This window comes from Amblyomma mixtum, unplaced genomic scaffold, assembly GCF_055824585.1.
Source record: "Amblyomma mixtum isolate Tamu unplaced genomic scaffold, ASM5582458v1 scaffold_12, whole genome shotgun sequence".
In the NCBI taxonomy this organism is placed as follows: Eukaryota; Metazoa; Arthropoda; class Arachnida; order Ixodida; family Ixodidae; genus Amblyomma; species Amblyomma mixtum.
The window spans coordinates 12,823,660-12,837,640 of record NW_028317651.1 but is presented as its reverse complement, the minus strand read 5'-3'; the positions used below and the strand labels follow the sequence as shown (position 1 = coordinate 12,837,640).

Here is a 13,981-nt window from a genome sequence, read left to right as displayed (position 1 = left end):
GAGTTCTCGATTTTTGCAGTTTTGGAGTTTCGTAATTTTGTAGTTTTGGAGTTTTGGAGTTTTGGAGTTTCAGAGTTTTGGAGTTTTGGTGTTTTGGATTTTCGGAGTTTCGGAGTTTTGGAGTTTTGGAGTTTTGGATTTTTGGAGTTTTGGAGTTTTTGAGTTTTGGAGTTTTGGATTTTTGCACTTTTGGAGTTTTTTAGTTTCGGAGTTTTGGAGGTATGGATTTTTGGAGATTCGGGATTTTGTTGTTCCAGAATTTTGTAGTTTTGTAGTTTTGGAGTTTTAGAAGTTTGGATTTCGGAGGTATGGAATTTTGGAGTTTTCGGAGTTTTGGAGATTCGGTGTTGTGGAGTTTTGGAGATTTTGGAGGTTCGGAGTTTTGGAGTTTCCGAGTTTTGGAGTTTCTGAGTTTCGGAATTTTGGAGTTTTGGATTTTTGCAGTTTTGGAGTTTTCGAGTCTTGGATTTTTGGAGTTTTGGATTTTTGGAGTCTTGGATTTTTGGAGTTTTGGACTTTCAGAGTTTCGGATTATTGGACTTTTGGAGTTTTAGAGCTTTGGAGTTTTGGAGTTCTGGATTTTTGCAGTTTTGGAGTTTCGTAATTTTGTAGTTTGGGAGTTTTGGAGTTTTGGAGTTTTGGAGAGTTTTGGATTTTTGGAGTTTTGGATGTTTGGAGTTTTGGACTTTCGGAGTTTCGGATTATTGGACGTCTGGAGCTTTAGAGCTTTGGAGTTTTGGAGTTCTGGATTTTTGCAGTTTTGGAGTTTCGTAATTTTGTAGTTTTGGAGTTTTGGAGTTTTGGAGTTTTTGAGAGTTTTGGAGTTTTGGTGTTTTGGATTTTCGGAGTTTCGGAGTTTTGGAGTTTCGGAGTTTTGGAGGTATGGATTTTTGGAGATTCGGATTTTGTTGTTCCAGAATTTTGTAGTTTTATAGTTTTGGAGTTTTAGAAGTTTGGATTTTTGAGGTATGGAATTTTGGAGTTTTCGGAGTTTTGGAGATTCGGGGTTGTGGAGTTTTGGAGATTTTGGAGGTTCGGAGTTTTTGAGTTTCCGAGTTTTGGAGTTTCCGAGTTTTGGATTTTTGAGTTTTGGAGTTTTGGATTTTTGCACTTTTGGAGTTTTGGAGTTTCGGAGTTTTGGAGGTATGGATTTTTGGAGATTCGGGGTTTTGTTGTTCCAGAATTTTGTAGTTTTGTAGTTTTGGACTTTTAGAAGTTTGGATTTTGGAGGTATGGAATTTTGGAGTTTTCGGAGTTTTGGAGATTCGGGGTTGTGGAGTTTTGGAGATTTTGGAGGTTCGGAGTTTTGGAGTTTCCGAGTTTTGGAGTTTCCGAGTTTCGGAATTTTTGGAGCTTCGGATTTTTCGATTTTTGGAGTTTTTAAGTTTTCTATTTTTGGAGTTTTAGAGCTTTGGAGTTTTGGATTTTTGCACTTTTGGAGTTTTGGAGTTTCGGAGTTTTGGATTCTTGGAGTTTTGGAGGTATGGATTTTTGGAGATTTGGGGTTTTGTTTTTCCAATATTTTGTAGTTTTGTAGTTTTGGAGTTTTAGAATTTTGGATTCTGGAGGTATGGATTTTTGGAGTTTCAGAGTTTTGGAGATTCGGGGTTGGGGAGCTTTGGAGATTTTGGAGGTTCGGAGTTTTGGAGTTTCTGAGTTTTGTGGTTTCCGAGTTTCGGAATTTTGGAGTTCCGGATTTTCGGAGTTTCGGAGTTTAGGAGTTTCGGAATTTTGGAGTTTCGGAGTTCTCGAGTTTTGCAGTTTCGGAGTTTTGGAGTTTCGAATTTTAAGTTTTGGATTTTTGGAGTTTTGGATGTTTGGAGTTTTGGACTTTCGGAGTTTCGGATTATTGGACGTCTGGAGTTTTAGAGCTTTGGAGTTTTGGAGTTCTGGATTTTTGCAGTTTTGGAGTTTCGTAATTTTGTAGTTTTGGAGTTTTGGAGTTTTGGAGTTTTTGAGAGTTTTGGAGTTTTGGTGTTTTGGATTTTCGGAGTTTCGGAGTTTTGGAGTTTCGGAGTTTTGGATTTTTGCACTTTTGGAGTTTTGGAGTTTCGGAGTTTTGGAGGTATGGATTTTTGGAGATTCGGATTTTGTTGTTCCAGAATTTTGTAGTTTTATAGTTTTGGAGTTTTAGAAGTTTGGATTTTTGAGGTATGGAATTTTGGAGTTTTCGGAGTTTTGGAGATTCGGGGTTGTGGAGTTTTGGAGATTTTGGAGGTTCGGAGTTTTTGAGTTTCCGAGTTTTGGAGTTTCCGAGTTTTGGATTTTTGAGTTTTGGAGTTTTGGATTTTTGCACTTTTGGAGTTTTGGAGTTTCGGAGTTTTGGAGGTATGGATTTTTGGAGATTCGGGGTTTTGTTGTTCCAGAATTTTGTAGTTTTGTAGTTTTGGACTTTTAGAAGTTTGGATTTTGGAGGTATGGAATTTTGGAGTTTTCGGAGTTTTGGAGATTCGGGGTTGTGGAGTTTTGGAGATTTTGGAGGTTCGGAGTTTTGGAGTTTCCGAGTTTTGGAGTTTCCGAGTTTCGGAATTTTTGGAGCTTCGGATTTTTCGATTTTTGGAGTTTTAGAGCTTTGGAGTTTTGGATTTTTGCACTTTTGGAGTTTTGGAGTTTCGGAGTTTTGGATTCTTGGAGTTTTGGAGGTATGGATTTTTGGAGATTTGGGGTTTTGTTTTTCCAATATTTTGTAGTTTTGTAGTTTTGGAGTTTTAGAATTTTGGATTCTGGAGGTATGGATTTTTGGAGTTTCAGAGTTTTGGAGATTCGGGGTTGTGGAGCTTTGGAGATTTTGGAGGTTCGGAGTTTTGGAGTTTCTGAGTTTTGTGGTTTCCGAGTTTCGGAATTTTGGAGTTCCGGATTTTCGGAGTTTCGGAGTTTAGGAGTTTCGGAATTTTGGAGTTTCGGAGTTCTCGAGTTTTGCAGTTTCGGAGTTTTGGAGTTTCGAATTTTAAGTTTTGGATTTTTGGAGTTTTGGATGTTTGGAGTTTTGGACTTTCGGAGTTTCGGATTATTGGACATCTGGAGTTTTAGAGCTTTGGAGTTTTGGAGTTCTGGATTTTTGCAGTTTTGGAGTTTCGTAATTTTGTAGTTTTGGAGTTTTGGAGTTTCAGAGTTTTGGAGTTTTGGTGTTTTGGATTTTCGGAGTTTCGGAGTTTTGGAGTTTTGGAGTTTTGGATTTTTGGAGTTTGGGAGTTTTTGAGTTTTGGAGTTTTGGATTTTTGCACTTTTGGAGTTTTGGAGTTTCGGAGTTTTGGAGATTCGGGGTTGTGGAGTTTTGGAGATTTTGGAGGTTCGGAGTTTTGGAGTTTCCGAGTTTTGGAGTTTCCGAGTTTTGGAGTTTCCGAGTTTTGGATTTGTGAGTTTTGGAGTTTTGGATTTTTGCACTTTTGGAGTTTTGGAGTTTCGGAGTTTTGGAGGTATGGATTTTTGGAGATTCGGGGTTTTGTTGTTCCAGAATTTTGTAGTTTTGTAGTTTTGGACTTTTAGAAATTTGGATTTTGGAGGTATGGAATTTTGGAGTTTTCGGAGTTTTGGAGATTCGGGGTTGTGGAGTTTTAGAGATTTTGGAGGTTCGGAGTTTTGGAGTTTCCGAGTTTTGGAGTTTTCGAGTTTCGGAATTTTGGAGTTTTGGATGTTTGCAGTTTTGGAGTTTTCGAGTTTTGAATTTTTGGAGTTCTGGATTTTTGGAGTCTTGGATTTTTGGAGTTTTGGACTTTCGAGTTTCGGATTATTGGACTTTTGGAGTTTTAGAGCTTTGTAGTTATGGATTTTTGCACTTTTGGAGTTTTGGAGTTTCGGAGTTTTGGATTCTTGGAGTTTTGGAGGTATGGATTTTTGGAGATTTGGGGTTTGTTTTTCCAATATTTTGTAGTTTTGTAGTTTTGGAGTTTTAGAATTTTGGATTTTGGAGGTATGGATTTTTGGAGTTTCAGAGTTTTGGAGATTCGGGGTTGTGGAGCTTTGGAGATTTTGGAGGTTCGGAGTTTTGGAGTTTCCGAGTTCTGTGGTTTCCGAGTTTCGGAATTTTGGAGTTTTGGATTTTTGGAGTTTTGGAGTTTTGGAGTTCCGGATTTTCGGAGTTTCGGAGTTTTGGAGTTTCGGAATTTTGGAGTTTCGGAGTTTTGGAGTTTTGCAGTTTCGGAGTTTTGGAGTTTTGGAGTTTCGAATTTTAAGTTTTGGATTTTTGGAGTTTTGGATGTTTGGAGTTTTGGACTTTCGGAGTTTCGGATTATTGGACATCTGGAGTTTTAGAGCTTTGGAGTTTTGGAGTTCTGGATTTTCGGAGTTTCGGAGTTTCGGAGTTTTGGAGATTCCGAGTTTCGGAATTTTGGAGTTTTGGATTTTTGCAGTTTTGGAGTTTCGTAATTTTGTAGTTTTGGAGTTTTGGAGTATTGGAGTTTTGGAGTTTCAGAGTTTTGGAGTTTTGGTGTTTTGGATTTTCGGAGTTTCGGAGTTTTGGAGCTTTGGAGTTTTGGATTTTTGGAGTTTCGGAGTTTTTGAGTTTTGGAGTTTTGTATTTTTGCACTTTTGGAGTTTCGGAGTTATGGATTTTTGGAGTTTTGGAGGTATGGATTTTTGGAGATTCGGGGTGTTGTTGTTCCAGAATTTTGTAGTTTTGTAGTTTTGGAGTTTTAGAAGTTTGGATTTGGAGGTATGGATTTTTGGATTTTCGGAGTTTTGGAGATTCGGGGTTGTGGAGTTTTGGAGATTTTGGAGGTTCGGAGTTTTGGAGTTTCCGAGTTCCGGAATTTTGGAGTTTTGGATTTTTGCAGTTTTGGAGTTTTCGAGTTTTGGATTTTTGGAGTTTTGGATTTTTGTAGTATTGGATTTTTGGAGTTTTGGACTTTCGGAGTTTCGGATTATTGGACATTTGGAGTTTTAGAGCTTTGGAGTTTTGGAGTTCTGTTTTTTGGAGTTTCGGAGTTTTGGAGTTTCAGAGTTTTGGAGATTCGGGGTTGCGGAGTTTCGGAATTTGTGAGTTTCGGAGTTTTGGAGTTTCGGATTTGTGGAGCTTTGGAGTTTTTAAGTTTTCGATTTTTGGAGTTTTGCATTTTTGGAGTTTTGGATTTTTAAAGCATTGGAGTTTTGGTGTTTTGGATTTTTGGAGGTTTTGAGTTTTGAGGGGTTGTGGAGTTTTGGAGGTTCGGAGTTTTGGAGTTTCCGAGTTTTGGAGTTTCCGAGTTTCGGAATTTTGGAGTTTTGGATTTTTGGAGATTTGGAGTTTTGGAGTTTTAGAGCTTTGGAGTTTTGGAGTTTTGGAGTTCCGGATTTTCGGAGTTTCGGAGTTTAGGAGTTTCGGAATTTTGGAGTTTCGGAGTTCTCGAGCTTTGCAGTTTCGGAGTTTTGGAGTTTCGAATTTTAAGTTTTGGATTTTTGGAGTTTTGGATGTTTGGAGTTTTGGACTTTCGGAGTTTCGGATTATTGGACATCTGGAGTTTTAGAGCTTTGGAGTTTTGGAGTTCTGGATTTTTGCAGTTTTGGAGTTTCGTAATTTTGTAGTTTTGGAGTTTTGGAGTTTCAGAGTTCTGGAGTTTTGGTGTTTTGGATTTTCGGAGTTTCGGAGTTTTGGAGTTTTGGAGTTTTGGATTTTTGGAGTTTTGGAGTTTTTGAGTTTTGGAGTTTTGGATTTTTGCACTTTTGGAGTTTTGGAGTTTCGGAGTTTTGGAGGTATGGATTTTTGGAGATTCGGATTTTGTTGTTCCAGAATTTTGTAGTTTTGTTGTTTTGGAGTTTGAGAAGTTTGGATTTTGGAGGTATGGAATTTTGGAGTTTTCGGAGTTTTGGAGATTCGGGGTTGTGGAGTTTTGGAGATTTTGGAGGTTCGGAGTTTTGGACTTTCCCAGTTTTGGAGTTTCCGAGTTTTGGATTTGTGAGTTTTGGAGTTTTGGATTTTTGCACTTTTGGAGTTTTGGAGTTTCGGAGTTTTAGAGGTATGGATTTTTGGAGATTCGGGGTTTTGTTGTTCCAGAATTTTGTAGTTTTGTAGTTTTGGACTTTTAGAAGTTTGGATTTTGGAGGTATGGAATTTTGGAGTTTTCGGAGTTTTGGAGATTCGGGGTTGTGGAGTTTTGGAGATTTTGGAGGTTCGGAGTTTTGGAGTTTCCGAGTTTTGGAGTTTCCGAGTTTCGGAATTTTGGAGTTTTGGATTTTTGCAGTTTTGGAGTTTTCGAGTTTTGAATTTTTGGAGTTCTGGATTTTTGGAGTCTTGGATTTTTGGAGTTTTGGACTTTCGAGTTTCGGATTATTGGACTTTTGGAGTTTTAGAGCTTTGGAGTTTTGGATTTTTGCACTTTTGGAGTTTTGGAGTTTCGGAGTTTTGGATTCTTGGAGTTTTGGAGGTATGGATTTTTGGAGATTTGGGGTTTTGTTTTTCCAATATTTTGTAGTTTTGTAGTTTTGGAGTTTTAGAATTTTGGATTTTGGAGGTATGGATTTTTGGAGTTTCAGAGTTTTGGAGATTCGGGGTTGTGGAGCTTTGGAGATTTTGGAGGTTCGGAGTTTTGGAGTTTCCGAGTTTTGTGGTGTCCGAGTTTCGGAATTTTGGAGTTTTGGATTTTTGGAGTTTTGGAGTTTTGGAGTTCCGGATTTTCGGAGTTTCGGAGTTTTGGAGTTTCGGAGTTTTGGAGTTTTGCAGTTTCGGAGTTTTGGAGTTTTGGAGTTTCGAATTTTAAGTTTTGGATTTTTGGAGTTTTGGATGTTTGGAGTTTTGGACTTTCGGAGTTTCGGATTATTGGACGTCTGGAGTTTTAGAGCTTTGGAGTTTTGGAGTTCTGGATTTTCGGAGTTTCGGAGTTTCGGAGTTTTGGAGTTTCCGAGTTTCGGAATTTTGGAGTTCTGGATTTTTGCAGTTTTGGAGTTTCGTAATTTTGTAGTTTTGGAGTTTTGGAGTTTCAGAGTTTTGGAGTTTTGGTGTTTTGGATTTTCGGAGTTTCGGAGTTTTGGAGCTTTGGAGTTTTGGATTTTTGGAGTTTCGGAGTTTTTGAGTTTTGGAGTTTTGTATTTTTGCACTTTTGGAGTTTTGGAGTTTCGGAGTTATGGATTTTTGGAGTTTTGGAGGTATGGATTTTTGGAGATTCGGAGTGTTGTTGTTCCAGAATTTTGTAGTTTTGTAGTTTTGGAGTTTTAGAAGTTTGGATTTGGAGGTATGGATTTTTGGATTTTCGGAGTTTTGGAGATTCGGGGTTGTGGAGTTTTGGAGATTTTGGAGGTTCGGAGTTTTGGAGTTTCCGAGTTTCGGAATTTTGGAGTTTTGGATTTTTGCAGTTTTGGAGTTTTCGAGTTTTGGATTTTTGGAGTTTTGGATTTTTGGAGTATTGGATTTTTGGAGTTTTGGACTTTCGGAGTTTCGGATTATTGGACATTTGGAGTTTTAGAGCTTTGGAGTTTTGGAGTTCTGTTATTTGGAGTTTCGGAGTTTTGGAGTTTCAGAGTTTTGGAGATTCGGGGTTGCGGAGTTTCGGAATTTGTGAGTTTCGGAGTTTTGGAGTTTCGGATTTGTGGAGTTTTGGAGTTTTTAAGTTTTCGATTTTTGGAGTTTTGCATTTTTGGAGTTTTGGATTTTTAAAGCATTGGAGTTTTGGTGTTTTGGATTTTTGGAGGTTTTGAGTTTTGAGGGGTTGTGGAGTTTTGGAGTTTTGGAGGTTCGGAGTTTTGGAGTTTCCGAGTTTTGGAGTTTCCGAGTTTCGGAATTTTGGAGTTTTGGATTTTTGGAGATTTGGAGTTTTGGAGTTTTAGAGCTTTGGAGTTTTGGAGTTTTGGAGTTCCGGATTTTCGGAGTTTCGGAGTTTCGGAGTTTCGGAATTTTGGAGTTTCGGAGTTCTCGAGTTTTGCAGTTTCAGAGTTTTGGAGTTCCGAATTTTAAGTTTTGGATTTTTGGAGTTTTGGATGTTTGGAGTTTTGGACTTTCGGAGTTTCGGATTATTGGACGTCTGGAGTTTTAGAGCTTTGGAGTTTTGGAGTTCTGGATTTTTGCAGTTTTGGAGTCCCAAGCAGCACATGACATCGGTCCAATGTAGGATCTGAGTTGGCAAACGACAGCCCTGTGAAGGCCCCGCGTTGCCTCTGTTCTCCCAGCCTTGGCTCAGCCATTTTTAGAAGTTGGCAGTATTGGACCAATTTCTCAGACGTTCTCCCAGCCTTGGCTCAGCCATTTTTAGAAGTTGGCAGTATTGGACCAATTTCTCGGACGTTTTCCCCGCCTTGGCTCAGCCATTTTTAGAAGTTGGTAGTATTGGACCAATTTCTCGGACGTTTTCCCCGCCTTGGCTCAGCCATTTTTAGAAGTTGGTAGTATTGGACCAATTTCTCGGACGTTTCACCCGCCTTGGCTCAGCCATTTTTAGAAGTTGGCAGTATTGGACCACTTTGTCGAATGTTTCCCCTGCATTGACTTTGCCATACTTAGAAGCTGGCCAATTCCTGCAATAGGCAACGCAACTTGCCGACTGCTATGGAGCATCATGCAGTTGCTATTGTGACTTCTTAGTTTTCTCAATTGCGGCGATAGGCGCGATATATATATATATATATATAGCTCACACATTGTTAATTATTTATAAGCATATATAGTTCGGGGCGTAGATAATGATATCTTCGTAAAAACCCGCATAACCTCCTGTGAGATTTTTTAAATCTCAGTTTTTTAAACTAAAATATGCAAAGTTGCATGCATGCATGCGATTATTTCCCCCTTTAAGGTCTTCGTTCTGTGTAAATGTAAAAAGTCCAGTCGTGCAATGAAAGAATGCGAGTCGGAGAAACATATATGCAGCACCGATTTTCAGGCCTGAATTTCAAAAACTATAAATAGCATTTTATAAAAATAACTTCTCGATTCTAACGTTAAATCCGCTGTACCTTGATGTGCTTGGGCGTCGCAGTTAATGCGGTATACCTGCAGAACAGCACCAAAACTATATGCATGGCGCAACGTGTCGAGCACTCCATTAAAGCAGGAATGGGTAAACAGTAACGTGCGTTTGCTCCATGGTAGGACAGCGCTGACCATGCGCTTATATAAGAGATACATATAGCTTAAGAAAAAAACGTTACATCGTCTGCGGGAACTCGAATTGGAAGAATGCGAAGGCACTGCGCCTCCACGGTACTCGTTCTCTCCCTTTGCCTCGTATGCAGCCCATATGAGTTATATGTGTCAGTATATGTGCCTCATGTGAACACATATAGGCTTCATACGAGTTCATATGTGCCTCGTTTGACTCATATGGGCACCATATGAGCCATATGTGTCGACAAATGCGCCTCGTATCAGCACATATACTTCATACGAGTTCATGTGTGTCACAAATTAATGTGTCTCGTATGAACGCGTATAGGCTGCGTACGAGCTCATACGCGTCACAAATGTCACAGATGAACACATCTGCTGCATATATAGTAGTTCACGCGCTACGGAAAGGTGACTTGTATGGACTTATTACATATGTGGCATACTTTAACTGACACGCGACACTCGTGCGTACACAAGAGCTCCGATATGCACCGTATCAGCTTACATCAATCTCGTGCGAAACACATAGCCGCTGATGAGTGCCTCTTATAGAGTGGGCCTTGCTGTTTGAAACACGCGGAAAAGGGATGAACAAGCGATTAACAAGTGCCCAACCAACGCATAAAAAAAACTCTTGGCCTGTTTCAAATATTTTTCTCCTTGATTCTCTGCTTGTGACGTTAGGCGTTTCCAATGTGCTTGGACAAACGTTCAGCCAGAAGGCAAATGTTGCCTTCTGGGCTTAGTTGAGCTAATAACGCCAGGTATTTTCATGCAAGAGCTCCGACTGTAGTTAACAATATGTGCGCAATGAGAGTACTACGATCAATGGTGCAGGCGCTGTGAAAATTAAAATACATACAAATATCAGATCTTTCAATGCTTATCACAGAGCACATCAAGATCCACAATATCAGTGGAAGTACAATCGGCTGTAGTTCAGCTCCTTATACCTTAAAAATAAACATTTGTCCTCGCACCTAACCGTCGAATTCTATAGTATTGGGAAGCATAGCATAAGTCTTGTCATCGAAATGTAAACCATTTTTTTGCCATGCCAGCAGTGGTGTAGTGGGTAGTGTAGTGAGCTCTAAATCTCTAGGTCAGTGGTTCGAATCCGGAACGACGCGTAGTTTTTTTTTTCGCGTCCGATTTTTTTTTTTTACTTTCTTTAGTTTACTAACTTCAATGGAAGCTATTTTATTGTTAATTGCCTTAAAATTCCACCCCAGCCCTTCCCTTTCCTTTCCCAATAATTGTAAACCAGACACATATGTGTCATATGACACATACGAGATATTCCATAATCATACGAGATATTCCATATCTCGTATGAACCAGACACATATGACACATATATACGAGATTTTTCGATAGGGACGTATTAATCGCTATCGGTTAATCGTCTTCATATTGATTACGGTTATAGATTTCAATCACGCGTCTTCAGCGCGCACTTCGCTTCTGCGTCGCGTGGTTGCTTCGGACGGTAGCAAGAGTTGGGGGGTGCGATCGTTTCCTGCCGCCTTGATCCAAGCTTGAAGACGTAGATGCGACCGGCCGTTGTGAAATACCGAGATCTTGCAAGATCTCACGGTATTCTTTTTCAACGATACGGTACTTGCGTTGCTTTGCATTCATGGCGAAATGCAGAAGCTTTGCGGTGAAAGACGGGAACCGCAACAGCCGCACAAAGGGACAGCAGACAGGCAGTACGACCAACACCTCCACACCACAAAAGAAAAACAAGCGCGAGCACTCGCGGTACAGTGCCACTGTACTACAGTGCACTGTAACTGTACTCGCGGCATGACTCGCGGGCAGGGTTGCCGTTGGGAACATTTTAAAAGGAGCCAAAACTTGAGCTGAAAGTAGTCAAAAGTAGCCATGCCATTCCATCTTAGCTTTATACGCTGTCGCGTAAAATAAGATGTTTTGCTCATTAATAAATTGAAGTGTAAAAAAATTGATAAAAATTATTCTTGGCGGTGTTGTCAACACTAAGCTTCAAAGAAATTTTCCGAAACTAAACGTGTATTTATCCACCGCTTTACGCATAAACGTAGGCATCCGCTCTCGCTCCCACGTGCGTTCCAAGCCAATCCCAATCCATAGCTTGTGGTCATTTCGTTTGGACGTTTGGCAGCGAAGCGCGCGCTTGTGAATTTTTATTTCTTCAAGCTTTTTCAAGTTTGGTGGCGGCACGCGCGAGTCACCGAGGGGAACCAGAAGGCACTGCTTGCGTAAGTATACATTCTGTCCTTTTTTCCCTTTCATGTTAGTTGTCAGCTAATATTTACTTGTGAACTTGTCAAGAGTGAGGACAAGGAGCACGCCTCGTGTGTCGCCCCTTTATCTAACTTGTCAGCAGTTGTCTTTTGATTAACTCAGCGGCGCATTGCAAGGTGTAACTGCGTGTAAGGGTTGGGATAATATGAAGTAACACACGTACACGAAGGGAAGCGCTTCTAAATGTCGTGTGTGTTTGTGTGTTCCTTCATCAGGGTGAACGCACTATCCCGGCAAATCTTGTTGGCGCATTGCTTCTGAGAGGGTTTGTTTCTCACGGCACATCGTACATTTATGTACGTGTATAGATATTATGATCATGATCGCAATGACAGTCGTCACGTGGTTACGGCGCTCGGCTGCTGACTCGAAATACGCGGGTTCGATCCCGGCTGCGGCGGTCGAATTTCGATGGAGGCGAAATTCTGGAGACCCGTGTACTGTGCGCGATATCGGTGCACTCTAAAGAACCCCAGGTGGTCGAAATTTCCGGAGCCGTTCTCTGCGGCGCCCCCCATGACCAACCAGTTGCCACGTGCGATGCAGTTGAGTGTTTTTCATCGCCAATTTTTGCTTTTGTGAGGCTAATCGCTTGGTTCAGGCATGCATGTCGGACGTCACAGAGTCGCAGCCTGCATGCCTTGTGCTTGATTGACAAATGCTTCCTTGGCAGTGTTGACATTGTTGCGTTGCGAGTCTCCGTGCGATGAGAGAAATGTGACAGGATGAATGAACACAATTCTTCTGTACTGCCAGAAGTAATGCTGCTCCTGCCAGTGATCGGTTACAGAAAAAAAATTGAGTACTTTTTATTTATGTGTGACCCTTCCCGCTACTCAGAGCCTTGTATTACAAAGTCTAGATCAGTGTGACTCTACATATAGCGAGTGCTAGTTTCGAGCTCGCTAATTGAACGCGCTTGTTTTCTCTCTTCCTCATTTGGTCAATCTTGCGTTTTACTGGTTTCTTTTTCATCGCTGTGCTCCTGGTAGACTGCACTCAGTTTGATGTTCAATGCAGTGAAGTTGCACGCCACTATTGCTGGCTGTTATTTGGTTCACATGACAGCAGGCACAGAAATATTGTTTAAATAAGTCCCAAATTGCAGGCGCTCGTGACACTTGTAACTCTCAACTCATGAAAGTTCAGAAGTGCGTTGCAAAGTAGAACGAGATGGTTGTAAGAGTACCTGTCAGTTGTCATGGTAGTGTGAAGTTTTCGGCACCCAAACAGGCAAGTGCCAGTAGAGTATGGCACAGACAGTGTCTGGTAAAAATCCTTGTTTCCCCATTAATCTTTTGTCGTGTTTCCTCTGTGCAGCATGTCAAAACCATTCGCTGTGGTGAAGTTTCCTCTCGAGGACGACTGCCTTGCAGTCATTCCTGTCGGATGGCTCACAGAGACAAAAGAAGAGTGCTACTGGCCTGTGGCCAGGAGCTCGGAGGTGACGCCGCTCGCAAAAGCTGAGGCCGAGCCAGCTCTCGGAGGGGAGTGGATGCGTTGCCCAGCGGTCGTCGTTACCACTTGCCATAAGTAGTCTTATTGCAGACATATTGATGGTAGCTTCATCAGCGATTGTAAAGGCCTCTTTGCTAGCTTCTGTGAGTCTTCACCTCTGCATGGCTAAATTACGAGTAAGAAGTCATGTTGATAGCCACCGCTTAGCCAGCTGTCAAAAAGAGGAGCAGAATGAACTGTTAGCTATTGCACTTGTAAGCTGATGAACTACTTCTGAAACTCATTAGTGCCTTGTTTTTGAAGACCTGTAGTTCCCAGAATTAGTGCTGCACTCAGTATGCTTAATAATATTTAGTACAGAAAGGTTTAGTGTGGTAATTTTTTTTTTTTTGCATTATGAAACATTTTTTGGCACACAAAAAGCACAGACAAGGAAAGAGCACACAATACAAATGCCAGACATCAATTGATGCTTTGCGTTGTGTGCTCTTTCCTCATCCATGTTTGTTGTGCACTGAGACAGTGTTTCATAATGCAAATTCAGAACCAACTCATTCAGCTGTTTACATTTAGTTCAGTTTGAATTGTAAGCCTGTCGCAGTGGCTGAGTGGTCCATACTGCTGAGCCGAGGGCCCAGGTTACATCCTGTCTGTGGTGAAATGGAGCAGTGCAGAATGCGTTTGTGCTCTGTAATATCAGTGCATGTTAAACAACCCCATGTGGTCTAAATTAATCTGGAGTCTTCCGCTACGTCATTCTTCATAGCTTAAAGCTGTTAAATCCTAGAAATCAGAATCACACTTTTAATTGTAAATAATACCCCTGTCACACGGGCACTTTCGATCCTCATTGAGTCAATGCTCATCGAACTCAATGCAGATCGACGGTTGTCACACGGCCACTTTCAAGCGCAATCGAGCTCGATCCTGCTTGACTCGATGCCGGTCCCTCAAGCGTGCTTGAGGTTCCAAGCACAATCGAAAGCACTCTCGCACTCACGAAGCTATAAAAATAAACATTAGTTGACAAAACAAAACTACAACTGTTGTTGTTGTAATTGAATATAATGCAAGACAGAACATTTTCAGGCACTATGCCTGCTTATATGCAAACATATTTATAAATAATCTCGACACCCCGCTCCTAGCTTCGCCGTCATGTAAACAACAAAGATGGCGTCCTCCGTTCGTCGACGCTATAGTGAACTATAGTCGACGCGCAAA

The 13,981-nt window shown here is 40.9% G+C and overlaps 1 long non-coding RNA gene across 1 annotated transcript; it reads left to right on the top strand.

Annotated features, from left to right (window-relative positions):
• The first annotated feature begins 11,131 nt into the window (after positions 1-11,131).
• LOC149324925 (uncharacterized) lies at positions 11,132-13,567 on the top strand. The gene is made up of 2 exons (XR_016286636.1): positions 11,132-11,253; positions 12,620-13,567. It is a non-coding gene; the product is annotated as an uncharacterized LOC149324925 (long non-coding RNA).
• The last annotated feature ends 414 nt before the right edge of the window (positions 13,568-13,981 follow it).